The sequence below is a fragment of the Amphiura filiformis genome, chromosome 18 (assembly GCF_039555335.1).
Source record: "Amphiura filiformis chromosome 18, Afil_fr2py, whole genome shotgun sequence".
NCBI lineage: Eukaryota > Metazoa > Echinodermata > Ophiuroidea > Amphilepidida > Amphiuridae > Amphiura > Amphiura filiformis.
This window is the reverse complement of record NC_092645.1, coordinates 35,747,938-35,770,570: the sequence shown is the minus strand read 5'-3', so window position 1 is coordinate 35,770,570 and position 22,633 is coordinate 35,747,938. Positions and strand designations below refer to the sequence as shown.

General features: G+C 38.2%; 1 protein-coding gene across 1 annotated transcript in view; it reads right to left on the bottom strand.

Moving 5' to 3' along the window:
- The window catches only part of LOC140140162 (uncharacterized), a 265,770-nt gene that overhangs the window by 197,101 nt on the left and 46,036 nt on the right, over nt 1-22,633 (bottom strand). The window lies entirely within an intron of this gene.

Genomic DNA, 22,633 nt, shown 5'->3' with positions numbered 1-22,633 from the left:
TTTGTCTCTTCCAATATTTGAGAGATTGCTATTTTTACAACAACGCTTAAACATCTATGCGTATGCTAAGTCACAGTAGAGTAATTTTGAGTAGATTCCATTGCCCTTAGAAGCAGAAGTTAGCATTGGCATAAAAATATCAACCTCACATTTTAAAAGTGGGGTGCAAAATTGCAATACATATTTCTAAATGTTATTATATAATTATATACATCTGAAAGTATGTTGCCATTTAGATATAAGTTAGAAAAGTTAGCAAAGATATCCTGCTTATACATATACGTTATCTAAAGGTGCACATGATTGGTCGAGAGCTGGGTATAAACGACGTTCATGCATTGCCCGGCTGCTTTAGCGTGATAACTTACACACCGTTACATCTTATATTTTGTTATTATTTGATGAAATTTTGCGCGGGGTTCATTAAAGAGGAAGCCCCACCAGAGCAGTTCTTCTTGGGTGAACCAAACCTGCCTGGTTATCAAATTAATCAGTAACAATGGTATCTCTGAATTTGACAGGTTCTAATTGATGGTTTAATGTTATTGCATCAATTAGCACCTGTCAAATTCAGAGATAACCTGTTACTGATTAATTTGATAACCAGTCAGAATTGGTTCACCCCAGAAGAACTGCTCTGGTGGGCTTCTCTTAATAGAACTGACGGCATGATCATTGTTTATGCCCTCGGCTCTGCCTCAGGCGCATAACAATCGATCATGCCACATTATTCTATTAATGAACTCCTAATTTCTATATTGCTGTAAACAAGCTTCAAAATAAGCAGGCACCCAGGAGCCATTTACCCAATGGTCATAACAGTTTGGCTCCTGGTCCACACGAAAATCATGCTCTCCCTTTTTTGTAAAATAGAGCCTGGTAGTTAAAGCAGGTTTTGTATTTAATGTACACAATTGAAATTTAAATGACTCTTAACTCTTTAAAAATGGCTCCTGGTTCACTAGATAATCATAGGACCAGGAGCTGCTTTTTCCAAATGTTTGGCTCCTGTGTTCCAGATCTGCTTATTTTGAGGCTTGGTTGTAACTTGAAGGTGATTGGGCATCGTTTAAAACAAGGGCTTTTTTCTATCCAACGTTGGTTGCTGAGTGCGCCCCCCCCCCCCTTTCTCTGCAATTTTTGGGTGCAAGACCTTGTTTGCAGGTCTTTAACAAAAACCCCATGACTCATACTATAAAAAGGTTAGTCCTTCATGTACCTAGCAGTGCCCGTAATAGCGCCCTCTAAGTTTTGCAAACAAAACCCTGCCGCTTTATAGTTTCCCATCTATAGATTAACCCAGATCATGCATCAACCTCTTGACTGAATTACTAAGGGTCAACTCAGGATACTGATCCAATTTTGAGTGCATTATATAAAGCAGGTCAAGGTGACTAGGGACTTAGGTAAATTTACACAATGCTGATTGCTATCCATTATAACCATTTTGTGCTGGAAATTGTGTATATGGTGCACTTGATCATGACCATTCAATGGACCACTATGGTCAAGGTTATTGCCAAATAGCAAAAGATTGATTTCAGTGTGTGGTGTGTGAGGGAGGGTATTTCAAAAGGTCTACAGTTTGCTGTATTTTAAGCAAGTGTGTCCGCAGTCAGATTGTGAAAGTTAAAGTCCTCAGTTGGAAAGTGAAAGTTAAGTCCTCAGATGGAAGAAGTATGGGGGGGGGCATCCTCAATTGGAGAAATTATGGGATCAGTCACATTTTATAGCAGATAGTACCTGAGCAGGGGTGTGTTGGGATGTGTGTAACATGTGTGCAAGATGCATGCAGGGGTCAGTTGGAAACACTGTCAAACTGAAGTTTTTACATACATTTTTTTTGTACAAACCAATGATTTTTGGCAAAACAAGGGGCAAAGTGAGGCTGCAAAGCGAGGACATTTCCGCCATGCTCTGATGCATAGTAAAAGTGCATGGAGGTGTAGCATACTTCTTACTTCTGAAGTGAGAATACAGGCATGTGTCTTTTTATCCTCGCTTTGCACAATATGTAAACTTTGCTTTGTATGCTAGACCGAGTAGGGGTTTGTATGGACACACACTTGGGTGTTTGTGTTGTGAATGAATGACAATACAAAAACTATTTATCCCCAGCCCCCATTGCATTAATACATGCTAAGTAATCCCCTAACCCTAACACTGACCCAGGTTTTTGTTATCGGAAGTCACAGAAGATCCGAAAAAGTGAAGAAGAAATTTTTGACTTGGCACCCCCGGGATTTGAACCTTTGACCCCCCAGCATGCCAACCACACGATCGCGGACCAGGAGCTACACAGGTTATTGCTGCCCGGCCAGCAATTCCGTGAGCATTTGACACTTAGGGTGATTGCGTCATCGTGGTATTCTGTGGTATTTTTGAGTGTAAGGGTTAATGCCTTGTCAATCTAATATAAACCACTACACAATACTACATAGCTGTGTTTGTTTTGTTTATTTATTCTCACTAGACCCCAGTATTTTAGATGTAGATGAATTTTTAAAGTGTCATATAAAGTGGGCCATTATGCCATTGGCCTATTCCTGTTGAAATCCATACACCCCTATGGTAGACTTGACCCTAATCCCCTACACAGGGAGTGTTGATTTCAAATGCAGTTACCCATTCAGGTAACTCCATATGAAATTCACACTCCCTGTGTGGAAGCTTAGGGTCCTGCCTTCCATAGCAGGTGTATGGATTTCAACTGGAATAAGCCATTTGACAAAACAATCCAACAGAAGTGGTCCTCTTTGATAAAAGTAGGAGAACAAAACTGCAACAACCAGTCACAGATGCAACCCTTCTCCCACCCCTTTTACATGCCTAATTTGGCAAATAACTTTGCATCTAGAATGGCTGCTAAAAATAGGAACGGATATACACAAATCCTGACAATGATGTGGTGCCGGGATGAGAGTGACACCCTTCTTCTGCAAGAGCTTCATGAGTTCACAATGAAAATGGACTTCATGCATGCAGTTCCCCACTCTTTTTTCATGCAGAAGTGGTTCTTGCATACATAGGAAACAATTTGTATTCCTCCTTATAATGCTTATTGTTATGGCGCTATTTTCTTTCTATATTTCCTCATTTATATATATCGTTCCGTGGTCTTTCTCTCATCAATTACCCTCGCCTATTATCCTATGTAGTCGATGGCCAGTCACCGCAAGGACCGCAAGGGTATTCAATCCGTAAGCTATAGTATGTTGTGATCCTTTGTTGATTTGATGATGCGGAATTAAAGATTATTGTGAAGTTATATTTTGTTATCGTATATTTCTGTTCGAGTATTCAGTGAGTCTTTCTCCGTCTAACTGTGAGATCCATTGGCCATGTATCTGGTATGAGTTCTAAAACCAAATAACTGGCTAGTGGATTTCATATCAGTTTAGCTCCATAACATTATTATACCATATGTAACATAGTGAACAAAATGACTTTCAAAGGTTAATAAACAACAGGGATTCCTGTCAAAATGCCCATCACAAGTAGCCAGCTTGGTAAATGGTCCAAGAACAGAATTCTGCAAATTTTGATATATTTTTGAGCAAAAATTACCCGTACAGATAGGGTTTTGAATGTTTGGCAGCAAACCCAGTCAAAACATAAATTGCAAGCCTTCAGGACTTCCCCATCTCCACCCAGTAGAATCCCCCCTTGGGGTATCATGACAGAATTATTGCACTTCCTCAGGCTCAGTGCCATCTGGCAAACCCTCTCAGACAAAGTCCCTCACACTGGCGCTTTTCATGCTCGCTATTCCAGGGCATGGTGATATGAAAAACTGCACCAATTCTACACAAGAACTGGAATCACAAGATACTACAACATGCTATTGCATTATTCTATTTGAGATCCATACTCCCCTATGGAAGACATGACCTTAGTCTCCCACACAGTGGAAGTAGATTTCAAATGGAATCACCAATCAGGTCATCTGGGAACCCCATTTGAAAATCACACTATCTGTGTAGAAGATAGAAGGTTGTGTCTTCCGTAAGGGATGTATGGTTTTCAACTGAAATAACCCAATGCAGCACTGGCTCGGTGTCATCTGTCCAACTCTCCCGAACAGAGTCCCTCATACAGGCACTCTCCATGCTCGCTATATATCGAGGGCATCCCAATACGAAAAACTGTACCAGTTCTACATGAGAGCTTCAATCACAAGATACTACAATTTACACCTGACCTGGTTAATCCCAGAACTAGCTCACTCAGTTATATTATTATACATCAATGCAAAATTTATATTCTCACACTTGACATGCTTGAGAGAGAAACCAACTTATTATTTTTTGAACGCTCTGCGAACTTGATTATCAAGTCTTCACACAACATGTTATGTAAATTCCTGTAGCACAGTGTGGTGGATGTTAACCCTCTGTCACATTCGTGCAAATGATGTGTAGTTGACTGATTCAAATATTTTTCAAAATGACAATAACTGCAATCTCCACAAGCCGATACTCCGAAACAAGGACCTGCTTCTTGTTAACAATGATTAAAAACACCAGATATAGGATAATCTTTATTTTGGCACCAGCACTATATATGTGTCCAAAAAAGAAGGGAGGAAGAAAGAAAGAAGAAGAAAACTTTTTTCTTGTGTGCATTTTTGAACCAGGGACCCCTCGGGTGCCATACATGCGAACGACCAGTGGCGTGCGCAGCACATTGAAAGTGGGAGGCAGGTTGTTCAGTTCCCCCGAATGGAGTCTGATTAGGAGCAAATTTTGATGTTTTTAACGTTTTCCCCCCGAATCCCCCGAATGACCAACAAAAGTGGGGGGCCATGGCCCCCCTGCCCCCCCCTTTGCACACGCCACTGCGAACGACCATACCTTACCATGGGGGTCTACCTAATTGGCCAGCCAAGCTTTACCATGCCCATATGACTGTTCACATCATGTGGGATACACATGTTGCAGATGCTGTGTGAATCACGTTTTTTTTATGTTTGGTTCGGTTAGGGTTAAATATGAACACATTTTGCTTACAAGTTACATGCAGTGAGTTTATTATATTAGTAAACCTATCTATTGCTTCAAGCATCCAATAGAAATCTCCCCAGGAGACTGAGTGTTTCTGGCCACTCTTTATCCATTTTAATAAGTCAACTTCAGAGAGATTATCATCATTTAGCAAATAGACACCGCCATGTCCTAGTTCTTGTGCCAACCTACAATCATGACTCGGACCCAGATATTATACTCCATCATTACTTTGTCCCATTCTTCTTCTTTTTTTCTTCGTTCTGTCATGAGTAAATTTGAGTAAATTGCTTTTATAAGATATTAATTCTAGCACTTACTATCATATATAAATATTGATATGTGTTTTAATAGTTCAGTGTGACGTGATATGGTTTTGTAACCGATCAAATTTCATTGGAATTGGGTCGGTATCTCCGCGACAGCGTATCGGTTGATGATTTTCAAACATTGCAACAGTTGTTTTTCTTGCTCAGGTGTAAGCAAATAAAACAAAAATGATCTACGGTTTCAGCTAACCTCGTTTGAGCATTTATTCCATGTGTGCCAATTGGTGTAAGCAAATTATTTATTTATACATTTTAATTTAAGTAGCACTGAAAAGTGGAACATATGACAGATTGCATGCAATCTCTAAAACAAATACAGGAATTTCCATGGAGATAAGACCCAAAAGAGTACCTACTCCAGTTTAGTCCAGTCCAGTTTAGTGACTAGGGTACAAACCATATACAAACCCTCTGATCACCACAGGTCCTGACACTGCCCCCTCCCCTCTGATTGTGATTTATTTAGTGACCGCTACCAGCTTGATTCACCGACATATCTAGAACAGCCAGGACCGCGACACTCCGGCACTTGTTGGAAGACATCTAGTACAGCAGACAGTACATGTACAATGTGATTTTCTCATTTATAATTAGGATTACGTCATTGCCAGAGCTTGTTTATTTGTTCATTAGAATGATTGACAGTGGTGGGCGGACTTATTACTCTTTGTTTTGTGAGCGGTACAAAATGTGATTCTCTGATTAATTATAGGTCAAGGTAGGTCAATTCGGACCGTCTCTTCCTCAGCCCTCTATGTAGGACTCTATGGTATCTTCTCATTACACGTTCGTAGTAAGACTTGGCCAGCGACGACGCTTGCGCATTGCCTGTCTTCAACTGTGGTATAGCATGGTATAGGCAGTTTGTAGAGAGTGTCTTATCTCATTATTATAGGATCTCTGGAACAGCTCAGAGAAGAGTAGGTCATGGTTATTATATTTTGTTTTTAAGATAACAACTTTATTGAGGACCCATTCATATCAAGGCTCAGAAGCTGAGCTAAGTTGAGTGATACAAAGGTTTGCATGCAAATAGTACTGTAGCACTAAGCATGCGTAGCACTTAGCATGCGTAGCACTAAGCATACGTAGCACTTAGCATGCTTAGCACTAAGCATGCGTAGCACTTAGCATGCATAGCACTAAGCATGCGTAGTACTTAGCATGCGTAGCAATTGGCATGCATTATGGGCCCAGTGCATTTGTTGCACAAAACGCAAGCACGCAATTAAAATCTAAGTTTACCGGGCGCGACCCACGCGTGGCAAAATACTCCGGTTGTACACTATTTTGTTCTCCGTAAGCAAATCACAAACATGGCAGAGTTAGGACTCTTTGGTTCTAAGCTCTTTGTTAATTTCAGAAGTTTGTGTGCTTTCCTCTCTAGAAATCCTGATCTTCGTTTGTTTCCTCTCTTTAAAAAAGTTAAACATCTTATTTTTCCGAAACTCATGTCTTTACTTCCTGCTTTTCAAATATTTGATCAACAATCTTTGGCTTGTGTTGTGCATATCTAATTGTATCCGGCTTCTTATTTGCCTTGTCATGAGAAACTTGTTTGGTTATCATATTTTTGTGTATGCCAAATACTAAATTGTTGATAAATATATTTTCACACAAGTATAGAAAGAATTAATCTGTGGCATAGCCAGTTAGATGAGGGGCAGGGCTTGTGTCCCCACACCAGAAATCATGGACTGTTGGTACATCACAGGTCAATGGTACACCTGGTCCAAAATTGCAATGTGTTTCTTCCCTTTTGAGAGTTTCAGTCCAAAATGAATCAAATTTTGCAACATTTAAGCATTAATATTGCAAATTTCCAGTAAATTAATTCTTAATTTTTAGCTGGCAAGGCGCAAAGCCAGTTTCAGTCCAAAATGAACCACATTTTGGCACATTTGAGAATATTGCAAAATTTTCAGTTAAAGTAATTCTCAATTTTTGGCCAGTATTGTGACTACACACACCACTGGTGTTAATCTGAATCGTTATTACAACTTTATTATGTATCTAGAAAGGCATTAAAATTTATTACATCCATACACACAATTAAAAATCAAAAGAGAGAGAAAAATGACAAGTTCATAAGTTCACAATGTTCTCTGCTGCCAACTCATGTTCTATTATACCATATCACAATACCCCATCAATCAAGGTTTCACGTTGAATTACGCTTCGAAACAAAAGACGGAAATAAAAACGACAGTAAACTACATCCACATCTGTCGCAACTGACACGGGTCCACAAAATAGCTTGTTATTTATCAATCAATCAATCAATCAATAGCAGTGGTATAATAATGTGAGTCATAAGGCAGGGGGGGCTGTTTGAAGGGGCACTGGTCTTTTCTTTTTTGGTATTTGTTTTACGGAATTTTTGATTTGGGAATTTTTATTTATTTTAGGCTTGTTTGTACTCATTTTAATGCATTTTTTATGCTAAATCCAAATATGGTCATGAAAATGTACAATTCTGGTATTTTTTTGAAAACTTGTCGTCTGTAGTTGACACCTGTGTGGAGAAAGTTGACAAAAGAACTGATGAGATCCTTTCCCTAGTGCAAGTTCCTTACTGACTCTCTATTTCGACACAAGGAAAGAAATTTACAGCCGATCAACATCAGACAAGTTTTTCTTACTAATCTGACTCGTCGCTGGATGTTTATTGGAGTGTAGCAGTCTATCATCGATATCAAACCTGTCGTCGTTAAGACTTGCATTATTTCTTTATCTCTCATCGAAATAATTGCGTATGCATGATCTCCTAATAGTATGCATGTAATAACTTGTTAAGTTAAGGTTGTTTATTAACGCTCTTGACTGTTGCCTGCTTGCTGATCAAACCATGTTTTATTAATTTTGTCTTTAATTCAAGAACTATTATAAAATTTTAATAAAAATCTATTTTTTGATTGTTTTTTGCTAAATGTCAGTTTTCACTAAATATATATGTGGCCTTTTAATATTGAGCTGTACAAATAAGTTTTTAAAAAATTGATAATTTATTCCAGAGGCTAAATTAGCAATGCATGTATTGCATTGATGGTTGATGGTGTCGACTGGGCTAATCCATTTCAAATCCAAACATCCCAAGACATAACCTTAATCTTCCATACAGGGAGTGTGAATTTAAAATGAAGTTACTCTTTCAGGTAAACCCATTTGAAATTCACACTCCCTGTGTGAAAGATCAAGGTCATGTCTTCCATAGGGGGTGTGTGGATTTCAACTGGAATAGCCCCTTGGCTCAGTGAGTTGTGAGCATCCCATATAGTTCAGATGCCCAATGAGACATTTCAGCCAAATGCAAGTTTGACTAATAATTTGATTGTATGTAGTAAATCTTGTGTTCTGTGATTTTATTAACCCCTGGACACTATTGGTTACGGTATCTAACAGCATTTCTGATTGGTTGTTAACTTGCAATGCTCCTTTCAATTACCAATTATGACTAGGCTTTAAACTATTTATGGTCAAACTTGCATTTGCTGATGATCTTATTAATAGCCTCCTTGATTGGTTCAAAATTGGACACAATATTCATTTTGGCCAATCGACATCTCAGATTATGTCACAAATACAACACGGAAGGCCTTGTTACCAAGACAAAGAGGACCAAATCAACAGATGCTTTAACACACAACTGTTGCTTTGAGTGTTAAATGTCAGCAGATGATACCACATTCCAAATAATGTGCTATGTGGCAACATCCCCCCATGTCACCATTAATCAGACAATTCCCTTATGTTTTACTGGCTACTGCATTTGTAACAATCAACAAGCCTGTCTCCCAACTGGACCCCTTCTAATGAACTAACATTATCCTCCTCCCCCCGCTCCCCCCCTCCTCCTCGTCGTCGTCGTCGTCGTCGTCATCATCATCATCATCATCCTCAGGCTCCTCCTCCCCCTCCTCCTCATCATCGATATCATCATCATCCTCAGGCTCCTCCTCCTCCTCATCATCATCATCCTCAGGCTCCTCCTCCCCCTCCTCCTCATCATGACATCATCATCATCATCATAATCCTCAGGCTCCTCCTCCTCCTCCTCATCATCATCGACATCATCATCATCATCATCATCCTCAGGCTCCTCATCATCCTCCTCATCATCAACATCATCATCATCAGGCTCCTCCTCCCCATCATCGACATCATCATCATCATCATCATCATCATCATCATCATCATCATCATCATCATCATCATCATCATCATCATCATCATCATCATCATCATCATCATCATCATCATCGCCATCATCAGTCATTCGTGGAAGTAATGAAGAAAGCATTAGAAGTATTATATTGGGCTAAACTCTTCCGTCTTTCATGAGTTGTTGGATCTCTGATGGTTAATATGTAGGCCAATCTTGAGGGTGTCGGGTATTGAACCGGCCTTCTGCCTATTTGGTTTCCCATCAGGAGGGGTCAAGAAAAGCAGTCTAGAGTTTACAAATGCAGAGTGACTAGCAAAACATAAGCAACACTGTCTAGTTACTGATGACATGCAAGCTACTGAATTATGTAAAATCTAGAGACATTTTATGTTAAAACTATATTTTTTACACTTGAGTACTCCTTACACTCCATGCTTCAATTTCTACAAGATTCACAATTATTTTGATTACAAAAACTTTCAAGTATCAAAAAGAAAATGTCACACAAACCTTTGAAAAAACAAGTTGAAACGGTTGGCATAATCATTTATTCCATCATCTATAAAAGAATTTTATAAATCTTACCATCAACTGTCAAAAGGGTTGGCACCATAAGAGTGCTTCCACATGAATATTTGATTGAATTTCTTCATCTGAATTGCTAAATAAGACCAATATTTCATATAAATAAATACATGATCAAAAACACATGTAAAGCGTACACACAAGAGCGTGTAGGCACACACTAGACACTATTTATGTTGTACTTTGTCTGAAAAGATGACTTGTGTTGGTTATTGATGAGCCAAAATATGAAATTTATTTAATTTTCCACTTGAAATGATTAGAACAGTCAGTCTCCTAATAATGGAATTAAGAAATACTCAATTGATATTAAAATAGGTGGGAAAAACTAGTTTTGATCAAAAGCAGCCCACCATAAATATACCGCTTAAAAATGTGTAGCGAAACATGACCGCAAAAACAATGTCTCTGAACTGGTTCATGAAATTAAAAACATACGCCTCGCTTTTTTTTCTAGATCGGAGTTTGTATGGGACAAGGATCTTTTGAAATTGCGAGAGTGACTTTTATATTTGTTAATAGCGACTTTTAATAATATCTATTAAGTTTGCAAATGTTCATGCCCTATTTATTTATAGGAATGTAAAGGAATGCTAGAGGGGGAAATTACTCTTGCTACGATTTGGAGTGGGAGGAAGAAAACGTTTCTCAGTAGATTATTTTTTACCATAAAAATGTTTTTCAATCATATTATCACCCTTTGCATTAAAGGGGGTAACCCTATTGGTTTTGGATATGGATTGTCTTTAAAATTACATAATAATATCAAATATCGCCCCTTTATGCTGCTTTGTGTGAAAAACGAGCATTTTCAAGGCGTAAATGTGAATAAATAGCCAAATTTGCAATCCAATACCTTGGTATACGTGAATTGCATTCTGGGTAGGCAAGCAACAACAACCATTTCCGTTCGTATGACAAATTTAATGCTGACATGCTGTACAATCAATGCCCGGCCCGTATTGAACGAAAAATATTTGTTTTTTTCGTACCGTTTCAGAAAAAAAGGAAACAAAATATATTTCCCCTTGCAATATGTACATTTCAAATGAATATAAAAACAGTTTGGGTTAAAAATGGAGAGGAAAAAAAAAACATTCCGACACCGGATTTTGAACCGATTCCCTCTCGGGTTGAAACATGAAGCGGCGCTAACCGACTGAGCTAATCGCCCGCTGCCTCCATCGTGGAAATTTTATAATTAAATACGGCACACCGTCTAGACGCGCGTCTCCTCAGCAGTTAGTGTGGTTCGCTTTTTCACAGAATGTGTATGACGCGAAACCAAAGTAGCTGTTGAGGCGACTGATATTACGAGCTATTTCGTTCATAATTCCCGCCCAGAAATCAAAGTATTTACCATTGTTTACAAACTGGTATACCTGTAAAAGCCGCTGTGTTTCATGATTTCTCCGGAAATACATCGACTTGGAGCGTCAAATTTCAGGATAGTAATGAGAAAAATAGTATCTATTATGTGATACCAAAACCTCATCAACAATGAAAAAATCGGGGATGATGCTGTCGATCGGGTTACGGACCTTTAATCATTTATGCATAAAAGGGTATCACCTGAAAGCAGGAACACAATCAATATTGGTTAAAATGTGCTCATGATATAGTTCTATAAAAATCAAGCCTTGATATTTCGAACTTGAAAACTCATCACTGAAGACGAAATATTTGTAATTGCAATCTGATATCAGTTATCTTCAGTAGATAGCAATATTAACACAATCTGATATCAGTTATCTTCAATAGATAGCAACAATAACATAATCTGATATCAGCTATCTTCAGTAGATAGCAACATTAACACAATCTGATATCAGCTATCTTCAGCAGATAGCAACATTAAATTAATCAGATATCAGCTATCTTCAGTAGATAGCAACATTAACACAACCTGATACATGTACCAGCTATCTTCAGTAGATAGCAAAATTAACACAATCTGATATCAGCTATCTTCAGCAGATAGCAACATTAAATTAATCAGATATCAGCTATCTTCAGTAGATAGCAACATTAACACAATCTGATATCAGCTATCTTCAGCAGATAGCAACAATAACACAACCTGATACCAGCTATCTTCAGTAGATAGCAACATTAACACAACCTGATATCAGCTATCTTCAGCAGATAGCAACATTAAATTAATCAGATATCAGCTATCTTCAGTAGATAGCAACATTAACACAACCTGATACCAGCTATCTTCAGTAGATAGCAACATTAACACAACCTGATACCAGCTATCTTCAGTAGATAGCAACAGGAACAAAATTTGATATCAGGTATCTTCAGTAGATAGCAACATTAACACAATCTGATATCAGCTATCTTCAGTAGATAGCAACAGGAACACAATCTGATATCAGCTATCTTCAGCAGATAGCAACATTAACACAACCTGATACCAGCTATCTTCAGTAGATAGCAACAGGAACACAATCTGATATCAGCTATCTTCAGTAGATAGCAACATTAACACAACCTGATACCAGCTATCTTCAGTAGATAGCAACATTAACACAATCTGATACCAGCTATCTTCAGTAGATAGCAACATTAACACAATCTGATGTCAGCCATCTTCAGTAGATAGCAACATTAATATGATCTGATATCAGCCATCTTCAGTAGATAGCAACATTAAATTAATCAGATATCAGCTATCTTCAGCAGATAGCAACATTAACACAACCTGATACCAGCTATCTTCAGTAGATAGCAACAGGAACAAAATTTGATATCAGGTATCTTCAGTAGATAGCAACATTAACACAACCTGATACCAGCTATCTTCAGTAGATAGCAACAGGAACACAATCTGATATCAGCTATCTTCAGCAGATAGCAACATTAACACAACCTGATACCAGCTATCTTCAGTAGATAGCAACATTAACACAACCTGATACCAGCTATCTTCAGTAGATAGCAACAGGAACACAACCTGATATCAGCTATCTTCAGTAGATAGCAACAGGAACACAACCTGATATCAGCTATCTTCAGTAGATAGCAACAGGAACACAATCTGATATCAGCTATCTTCAGTAGATAGCAACATTAACACAACCTGATACCAGCTATCTTCAGTAGATAGCAACAGGAACACAACCTGATATCAGCTATCTTCAGTAGATAGCAACAGGAACACAACCTGATATCAGCTATCTTCAGTAGATAGCAACAGGAACACAACCTGATATCAGCTATCTTCAGTAGATAGCAACAGGAACACAATCTGATATCAGCTATCTTCAGTAGATAGCAACATTAACACAACCTGATACCAGCTATCTTCAGTAGATAGCAACAGGAACACAACCTGATATCAGCTATCTTCAGTAGATAGCAACAGGAACACAACCTGATATCAGCTATCTTCAGTAGATAGCAACAGGAACACAACCTGATATCAGCTATCTTCAGTAGATAGCAACAGGAACACAACCTGATATCAGCTATCTTCAGTAGATAGCAACAGGAACACAATCTGATATCAGCTATCTTCAGTAGATAGCAACATTAACACAACCTGATACCAGCTATCTTCAGTAGATAGCAACAGGAACACAACCTGATATCAGCTATCTTCAGTAGATAGCAACATTAACACAACCTGATACCAGCTATCTTCAGTAGATAGCAACAGGAACACAATCTGATATCAGCTATCTTCAGTAGATAGCAACATTAACACAACCTGATACCAGCTATCTTCAGTAGATAGCAACAGGAACACAACCTGATATCAGCTATCTTCAGTAGATAGCAACAGGAACACAACCTGATATCAGCTATCTTCAGTAGATAGCAACAGGAACACAACCTGATATCAGCTATCTTCAGTAGATAGCAACAGGAACACAACCTGATATCAGCTATCTTCAGTAGATAGCAACAGGAACACAATCTGATATCAGCTATCTTCAGTAGATAGCAATATTAATATGATCTGATATCAGCTATCTTCAGTAGATAGCAACATTAACACGGCTTGATACCAGTTATCTTCAGTAGATTACAACATTAACATAATCTGATATCAGATATCTTCAGTAGATTGCAACATTAACATAATCTGATATCAGCTATCTTCAGTAGATTATAGCAACATTAAAACAATCTCATATCAGCTATCTTGGTAAATAGCAACATGAACAAAATTTGATATCACCATGCACTTCAATATATGACATGATCTGACATCTGGTATCTTGAATAGATAGCAACAGTAACACAATCTGACATCTGCTATCTTTAATAGATAGCAACATTATTACTAATGGGATGTCAGCTATCTTCAGTAGATAGCAACATTAACAATCAGATGTTAGCTATCTTTAGTAGATATAGCAACATTAACAATCGGATGTTATCTATCTTCTGTAAATAGCAATATTAACAATCGGATGTCAACTATCTTCGGGAAATAGCAACATTAACACAATCTAATATGAGCTATCTTCAGTAGATAGCAACATTAACAATCGGATGTCAGCTATAATAAATAGTGGATAAGAGCACACAAATTTGTCATAGTGTGCATTGGAGTGTGAACAGCCATCCCCCAAACAGTTATTGAACTTGAGTATATTCACCTGTATATGTGTGCACTTTTTCGCACACAGTAAACACGGTCAATGCACCAACTTTCCATTTCTTTTCTCCTTCTTTTTAGCATTAGCAATATTATATTTGTATTGCTTGTTATTTGAAAAATCCAGTAAATTGTTATTTTCATGCAAAAAAAACCATTCAATTTGTTTGGTTTAAAAAAATTAATAAAAAATCACCCCTCAGTGATACACAGAGTTAAAATAAACAAAGAAGTTTTGACTTGACCGACATCATTAGGCAATCAGCGACCGACCAAAAAAAAAAATAGAAATCTTGGGTCAAGTTTTTTTTTACCAATCACTTTTTTAGGAGAAACCTTAAATTTGGATAGTATCAAGGACATTTTATATTTGTTATTCACTTATTTCATTTATTAAATGCATATTTGATTAAAAATGGGCATATTTCCATTTAAATTCACTCCAAAATGCACAATTTTTTACCATAAAATGATCAAGCACTTGTCAATACTTGCCTTTTTAAAATGGACGAAAAATGAAGAAAGAGCCCATAATAATTTTTTTTAAAGGATCGACCTACCGAACCTCCCAAGATTTTGTCTTGGAAGGGCAACCAAACAATTTATTTTTTTTTGGCTTTACGGCTTACGCGCAACTTGAGACATATTTATAGGTAATTCCTGACCCAGAAAAACAACCAACAACAACAAAACACAATTTGCATTTTGGTTTTCACACAGCCTACAGGAAACACACTTTGTTTTGTTTTTTCCTGATGTTTACGTCTCGAACAAACAAATCCTTCCCCTTCAACACATCACGTAATACTTTGTTGCACTATAAATAAGGTAATCATGTCTAGATCTACATACAAGTACAAGCCACAACATAACGGGCTCTTCCATTTAAAATACACACTACCCCTGTGGAAGATTTTGGAAATATCTTCCACAGGGGGAGTATGAATTTCAAATGGAATGAACACATTAGCATCTCCATTTGAAACTCGCTCTCCCTCAGGGGAAGATTCAGGTTGAATCTTTCTCAGAGGGTGTATGGAATTCAAATGGATCTACCTAATGTGCTCATTCCATTTGAAATTGATACTCCCCCTGTAGCAGATATTTCCAAAATCTTCCACAGGGGTAGTGTGGATTTCAACTGGAATAGCCCAATTCTTATCTCAAGGATCAATCACCATTGTGCTTTAATTTGATCACATTTTCATTTTCGTATCGCCCCTCCGCTCTTTGTGCTGTTTCATTATATGATTACGCTAGTGTTATACAAGTGCTACCAATGTAATAAGAGTATTTATTAAACTCAGTGTCATTAAGACATATAAAATATACAAATCATGTTTGATCAAATTAGAAGTAATGTATTGGGCACTTCCATTTGAAATCCATACACCCCCTATGGAAGACATGACCTTAATCTCCCACACAGGGGGTGTAGATTTCAAATGGAGTCAACCATTTAGGTAACTCCATTTGAACTTCACACTCCCTCTGTACGGTAGATTAAGGTCATGTCTTCCATAGGGGTGCATGGAATTCAACTGGAATAGCCCATTTATATCCCCCCTTTCGTTGCCTCACGGTCGACTGGACTTATCAGTTAATGGATCTCATCAAAGCCAAACCAGCCTCATTCAGATAGACAAAGTTCAATCCCCCGTGCAACAATCATAGCTCACACAATCGACCTCATGTTGTTGGGGTATGAGATTTAGTACCCAACACATTCGAAGGTCATTCTATGCATGCATAAACCATTAAGGTTAAGGAACTGTGTACTGCTAGATGCACATGTTTGAGATCTTTGTACCGGACTGTGACTAGTCGTGTATTATCGATGCAATCATCATCTCCCAATTCGTGCTTTGTGTTCTAATTTGTGTCCTTAGTGAACCGGAGAACGAGGAAAGACGGTTTTATCTGTCAAGTGTAGGCTTATAAATTGATAATGTTGTCCATTGCAAAATACATACTATGTAAACTGCTTGAAGGTCATGGCTATTAAGCAACTTAAAGGTACGTTCTGCGATATTGGGCTTGCAGTATTTTCCTCTATGTTGCACTTTGTATACCCTTAATAGTGAACAAGGGAAGGTGTGAAGACGGTTTTATCCAGACGGCGAGTGGCATGATAGAGCCGGCAACTTGTGAAACCGCCCGGCCGTATGGCATTTTCCATATACTCGGTTAGTTTTGTAGGGTTCATTATCGAACCCCAACGGTTTTAGCTTGTATTTATATTATTTATTAACATAGGCCTATTTGTTTGTGATATTTCAAGCGTTTTAAAATTTCAAAATAATCCCATTCAATATTACAGGTTGACTATGGAAATTTACTGAATTTAGAGAATGCACGGCGCATACCACCTGGTTTTATCTGCCATTATATGTGAGTTTATCGATTCACTGACTGTCTCGGAGAGTATACATATTGTGAAAATGGTTCAAAGTCAGGCCCGAAGTCAGGGCTATAAAAGCAATTTCTTAGTCAATTTAAAGGGACATTCAATAATTGCTGGCCTTAAATTATTTTTCTAACATTTTGTTTAATGAAGATCCAGTACATGTTTGAAATACTACAGATGTACATAAAAGCTACTTGTGGTATAACAAAGATTATACACAGAGGCAGGGCCTCAGATTCGACGAGAATCACTGAATCGATTCTCGTAATGATTCTCGTAAACATTTGTTGCGAGAATCAATTTCTTTCATCGAATCATGCAGTAAGTGAAGCGACTCGGACGGTTTTTGATTCTTGCAAACTGGGACGACATCTAGGCCCTGCCTGAGAGGCAAACTTGAGGTACTCCATAATGCGCACAAAATCTACTTCAGAGGAAAACCAAGGCTTACACAGAGATTACTCAAGAGGTAAATTAGAGATATTCTCCAGTTGTATACTGTGAAAAGAAACTTACCTGCAAGTTTTCAATGAGGACAAAGCATTTCAGTGGTAGAGCAAACACGCACGTACATGAAAGAAAACAAAAAGAAAACAAGTACACATGATTATTTTAGCCCAACTTTATAAAATATTTACAAAGGATAGCCACTGCGCATGCATGCATGCATCCCATGTGATTCAATGATGCAATCACCGTAAACTTCTTTGTTCATCTACTCTCCTTTTTCATTCCTTCTTTCCTTTCTGATAGCCAAAAACCAATTTTAGCAATAAGGTTAATTTAATATAGAGGAATCCAAATTCACGCATTCCTACACCTGACTAGCAGCCTTTAGTTGGGTAGCGTCGGCTACAATGCACTCAAAATGTGAAATGATTCGCCTTGGCAGTAATTTTAAACTGCATTCTATCACCCGTTTTACACCTTCCGTGAAAACACAGGTAGACAAAAGAAAGATTAAAGTTTACAATACAATACAGTTCCCTTCGACAAAACACACAGCTGGTCTATTCGCTGTTGAAGTGACATAATAATCGGATTAACTACACACGGTATCTATGCATTGATGTACTTGCAAACAAAAGGACTATGTATGAATAGATGCGACGGGATTACCTGCGGAATTATCTCCATTATATATATTATTAGCTATTATTCTATTAACCCTCCTCGTCCTTGCATCTTAGGTCCTAGGTGTTAGGCGGCTTTTATTTGCACAATTGGACGCTCAAAACACCAGGTTGGTGCTAGCGGCTACCCAAAGATGTCCGACCAAATCCTGACCATGGGCTTGTTGGATTCTGGTCTATACCTATTATATTTTCCCTTCATTGCGGCATGCTTAGTCGTAACTCTATTTTTACCAATCAAAACCACTGCGCATACATGCATCCCATGTGATATGCCATGACGCAATCACCCTAATTGATATATACGCATGCTTTTGTTGGCCGGGCCAGTGAAACACCTATGGCTACAGGTCGGTGATGTTACAAGTGCTTGGCACCGGGGGTCTATTAGGTTCAAATCATTGGGTATCAAGTAACTTTTTTGTTCATCTTCCCTCCTTTTTTGCTCCTTCTTTCCTCTCCGATAGCCAAAACCCACATTGAACATTAGGGTTAATTGAGGAATAGACCTAGTTAAATGGTCAAGTGCTTGACACCGGGGGTCTATTAGGTTCAAATCCTTGGGTACCAAGTAACTCTTTTGTTCATCTTCCCTCCTTTTTTGCTCCTTCTTTCCTTTCCGATAGCCAAAAACCACATTGCACATTAGGGTTAATTGAGGAATAGACCTAGTTAAATGGTCTCTGATGACCATTTCACACAATCTCAATGATCAATAATTGGTATCCACTACGGCTCAGGTTTACTATAAAAACAAAAAGAAAATGAAAATCTGTCACAGCGCAAACTTTTCTAGGTCGTCATCAAACTCGATATAACTATACGAATATCCATCACCATATTGCAACTATTACATCTCCCACCACATCAATATCCAACAATATGGGCTATTCCATTTAAAACCCACACTACCCCTGTGGAAGATTTAGCTAATGTCTTCCACAGAGGGAGTATTAGTTTTAAATAAAATAGACAGTTGGGCAACTTCCATTTGAAATACTCACTCCTGTTGTGGAAGATATAAGTAAAGCCATAATACAGGGGGAGTATGGGTTTCAAAATGATGTACCCTGACCAATTCCATTTGAAAAACACACTCCCCTCTGTGGAAGATATTTCCAAAATCTTCCACAGGGGTAGTGTGGATTTCAACTGGAATAGCCCAATATAGCAATAAACTAATATTTGTCATAATCAATGGTAAGGAAACGACCGACTCGTCCAACTATCAACACCACCTGATATGCCTCTGTATCATCTCTACAGCTAAACGCAAGAAGGATGCAAGTACTTTGTTCTTATTAAGCACTTACATCCTTCTTGTATCACGGATTACCGTTCTACTTCCGTAAGCCACTGGGGTTTATGGGCCAACATTCACGATGGCGCATTCGTGTCATGGGAACGACAAAGTTCAAACCGTGCGCTTGCGACGGGTGAGCATGCGGCAAATATCATTTTATCAAGCGTCCTCCCGAGTCTCGCTACCGTCTCATATCGGCATACTTTCCTAATTAGGACTCTGCTTTTAACGTCCTGTCAGAGACATTTATTATGACACTGCAAAATTGGCTTACTTTTCTCTTTCTTTCTTCATACATCATGTCTGGCATACCTTTGCAACTTGGGTATCTGAGTTCACTCTATTACATTTTGATCACCTATCAAATTAGCCCAGATTGGTGCTGATGTGGTTCCAGTGGCTCCAAAAGATTTTCACCATAGGGGTGACAAAACCAAAATTTTGTTGATAACCTGTTATGGGGTGCCCGAGAGTGGGTTCCTCGTAGTCAGGAAATTTGGCCAAAAATTGGTCAACAACTGTCATTTTTCCAGTATCTGACCAGTTTTTTTAATTTCAGCTGAAATTATTGGGGGCTGGAGGGTATTCAAGTCCCGCACCCAAATTATTTCTATGTCCTCAACCCCATCTGAGCAGGACTCACATGCCATAACATGATCATTGTGCTGTCCCCAACTGATGAGGAAGACCAATACACCATAACTTTGTCATCCTACCTATAGATATGGAGTTATTGACAGTAACGTGTAAGAACATGTTGTCAATCGCTACATTGCTGACAAATTAGTATCAGTTCATCATTCGGCAGCTAATATTTCAAATGTTTACCAACAAATTCATAATTGTTGTAATAGCACAATAGTGATGCAATGTACAATAGCTGTCCCAGGTATATATCTTGGCATTTGCAGTTTCCATCCTCGTAAAAGAGGACCAAAAAAAAAAAAACTTTTCCTAATTTTGATCCATTAAACTCAGGAACAACTACACAAGTATTATATGAAAATTTCATATTTCAAGAACCACAACAAACCCAAGAACCACAACACCTAAACGAAATTTTCAATAAAATATTGAATACCACTTTCAACAAAATTGTAAATTCAAAAAAAATAACATAAAAAGTGCCAATAAACTCCTCAAATCCTATTTGGCAAAGATCTAGAAACACTAATTTGATCACATAATAACTTAACATGCCCCAGTTTCATTTCACTAATATTATGATAGGGATAATTTTGTAATTTATTTAAGGTTTTTCACGTTTTGAAAATACACAATTATAAAATAAGACCCTGTGGCAGAAAATTGGAAGAGAAATTAAGATGTTGATTCGGGAGGTGAACAAAAGTATGTCACACGTTGTGTGATGTAATCATACTATTATACTTAGCGGATTATCTTTTTCCACTGGTATGATAGTAAAACTTTTTTATTCATATATACATATAGCGTGTTTCTATTGAGCATTCGAGCATTGGCGATGCGAGGGGGTGTTACGGTGTGAAACACCCCTTGGGTCTGTCAAAAAAAATAAAAATGGGGGAAAAGGCAAAGAAAAGAGAGAGAGAGAGAGAGAGAGGGAGGGGGAGGGAGAGGGGGAAGAGGAGAGGAGAGAGATGAGCAAGGCATAGGTGACATAATATCAAAATTATCATAGGCCTATATAGATGTCTTTACTACCCCCACACAAATTTTTCTCACCCCTATGCCCGGTATTGACCGGCGCCAACGTACGTAAATATGTCGATTAATGTTAACACCCTTCCTCCCTCCCACACACACACACACATCCACCCCCCCCATTTAATTGTTAATTGACATGGATATAGGGCCTACATGTTAACACCAACACCTCTCCATATCGTCACACCCCATACCTTACCCGGGAACATACGTGACGTAAAGGTTTTAATTTACAAGTGCAAATTGAGTTCGGGCCCTTTTTTCTGTTTGAAGAAACACACACACACACACACACGCCCACCCCCCCCCATTTAATTGTTAATTGACATGGATATAGGGCCTACATGTTAACACCAACACCTCTCCATATCGTCACACCCCATACCTTACCCCGGGAACATACGTACGTAAAGGTTTTAATTTACAAGTGCAAATTGAGTTCGGGCCCTTTTTTCTGTTTGAAGCAATGATTTAAATAGTGTAAAAATTATGCACCAAATGGCTTCAATGGGACCTTCATTTTGCAAATTTTTCCAACTTCTACAGGAGGGAAAACTCTTGTTTACGAAAGGCTTCATGGACCGTTATTTCACCAATTTTCAGATTTCCGAACTAAAATTGTACCAACAACGGTGCCAAAATGGTCCACCAAATCGCTTCAATTAGGTCTTCATTTTGTAAAGTTTCTTAATTCTGACACCTCAGACACCCCCTTGTGTAGTTGATAAACAAGTAGTCATTTTGGCTTCTGCTTTCGACATTTACAAATTTGTAACACAATTTATATCTAGGCCTACCACTGTAGGCAAGACTTGTTCACGAAAGGCTTCTCCTCGCTATTATCCAGAGAATAGCGGAGAACGTCAGTTTCTATTGGGCAAAATTAATCTCTTAGCGGGTATATTCCGGATAATTGACCCCAATAGAAACATGCTAATAGTGTACAAATATGTATGTGTATACGCTGGTGAAGTTACGTAATAAATCGGATTAACTACCATAGAAATAGGTCAAAACAATTTTGAACATCGCGCTTCACTACAAGCAGGTTGCATTCATCACCTGTGTATGTCTGCAATCATAGATTGAATACAATACTGGTCTTTTCAAAGATAATAATCTTACAGGTGCAAGTGATCAGCATGATATGGTTCAATGCAAAGGTACCGCGTGAACGTATCAGTGCAGCGCGGTATATTCAAAAATTGTTTTGACCTATATTGCTATGGTAGTTAATCCGATTATTACGTAACTTAGCCAGTGTATAGGAGTTTAAAATTTAAACAAACAAACAAACAAACAAATAGTTTTGTCAAAACCTGTTGATGATGAATGGCCTCTATGGCGCAACTTGGACTATTCCAGTTGAAAGTCATACACCCTATGGAAGATCATGACCCATGTCTC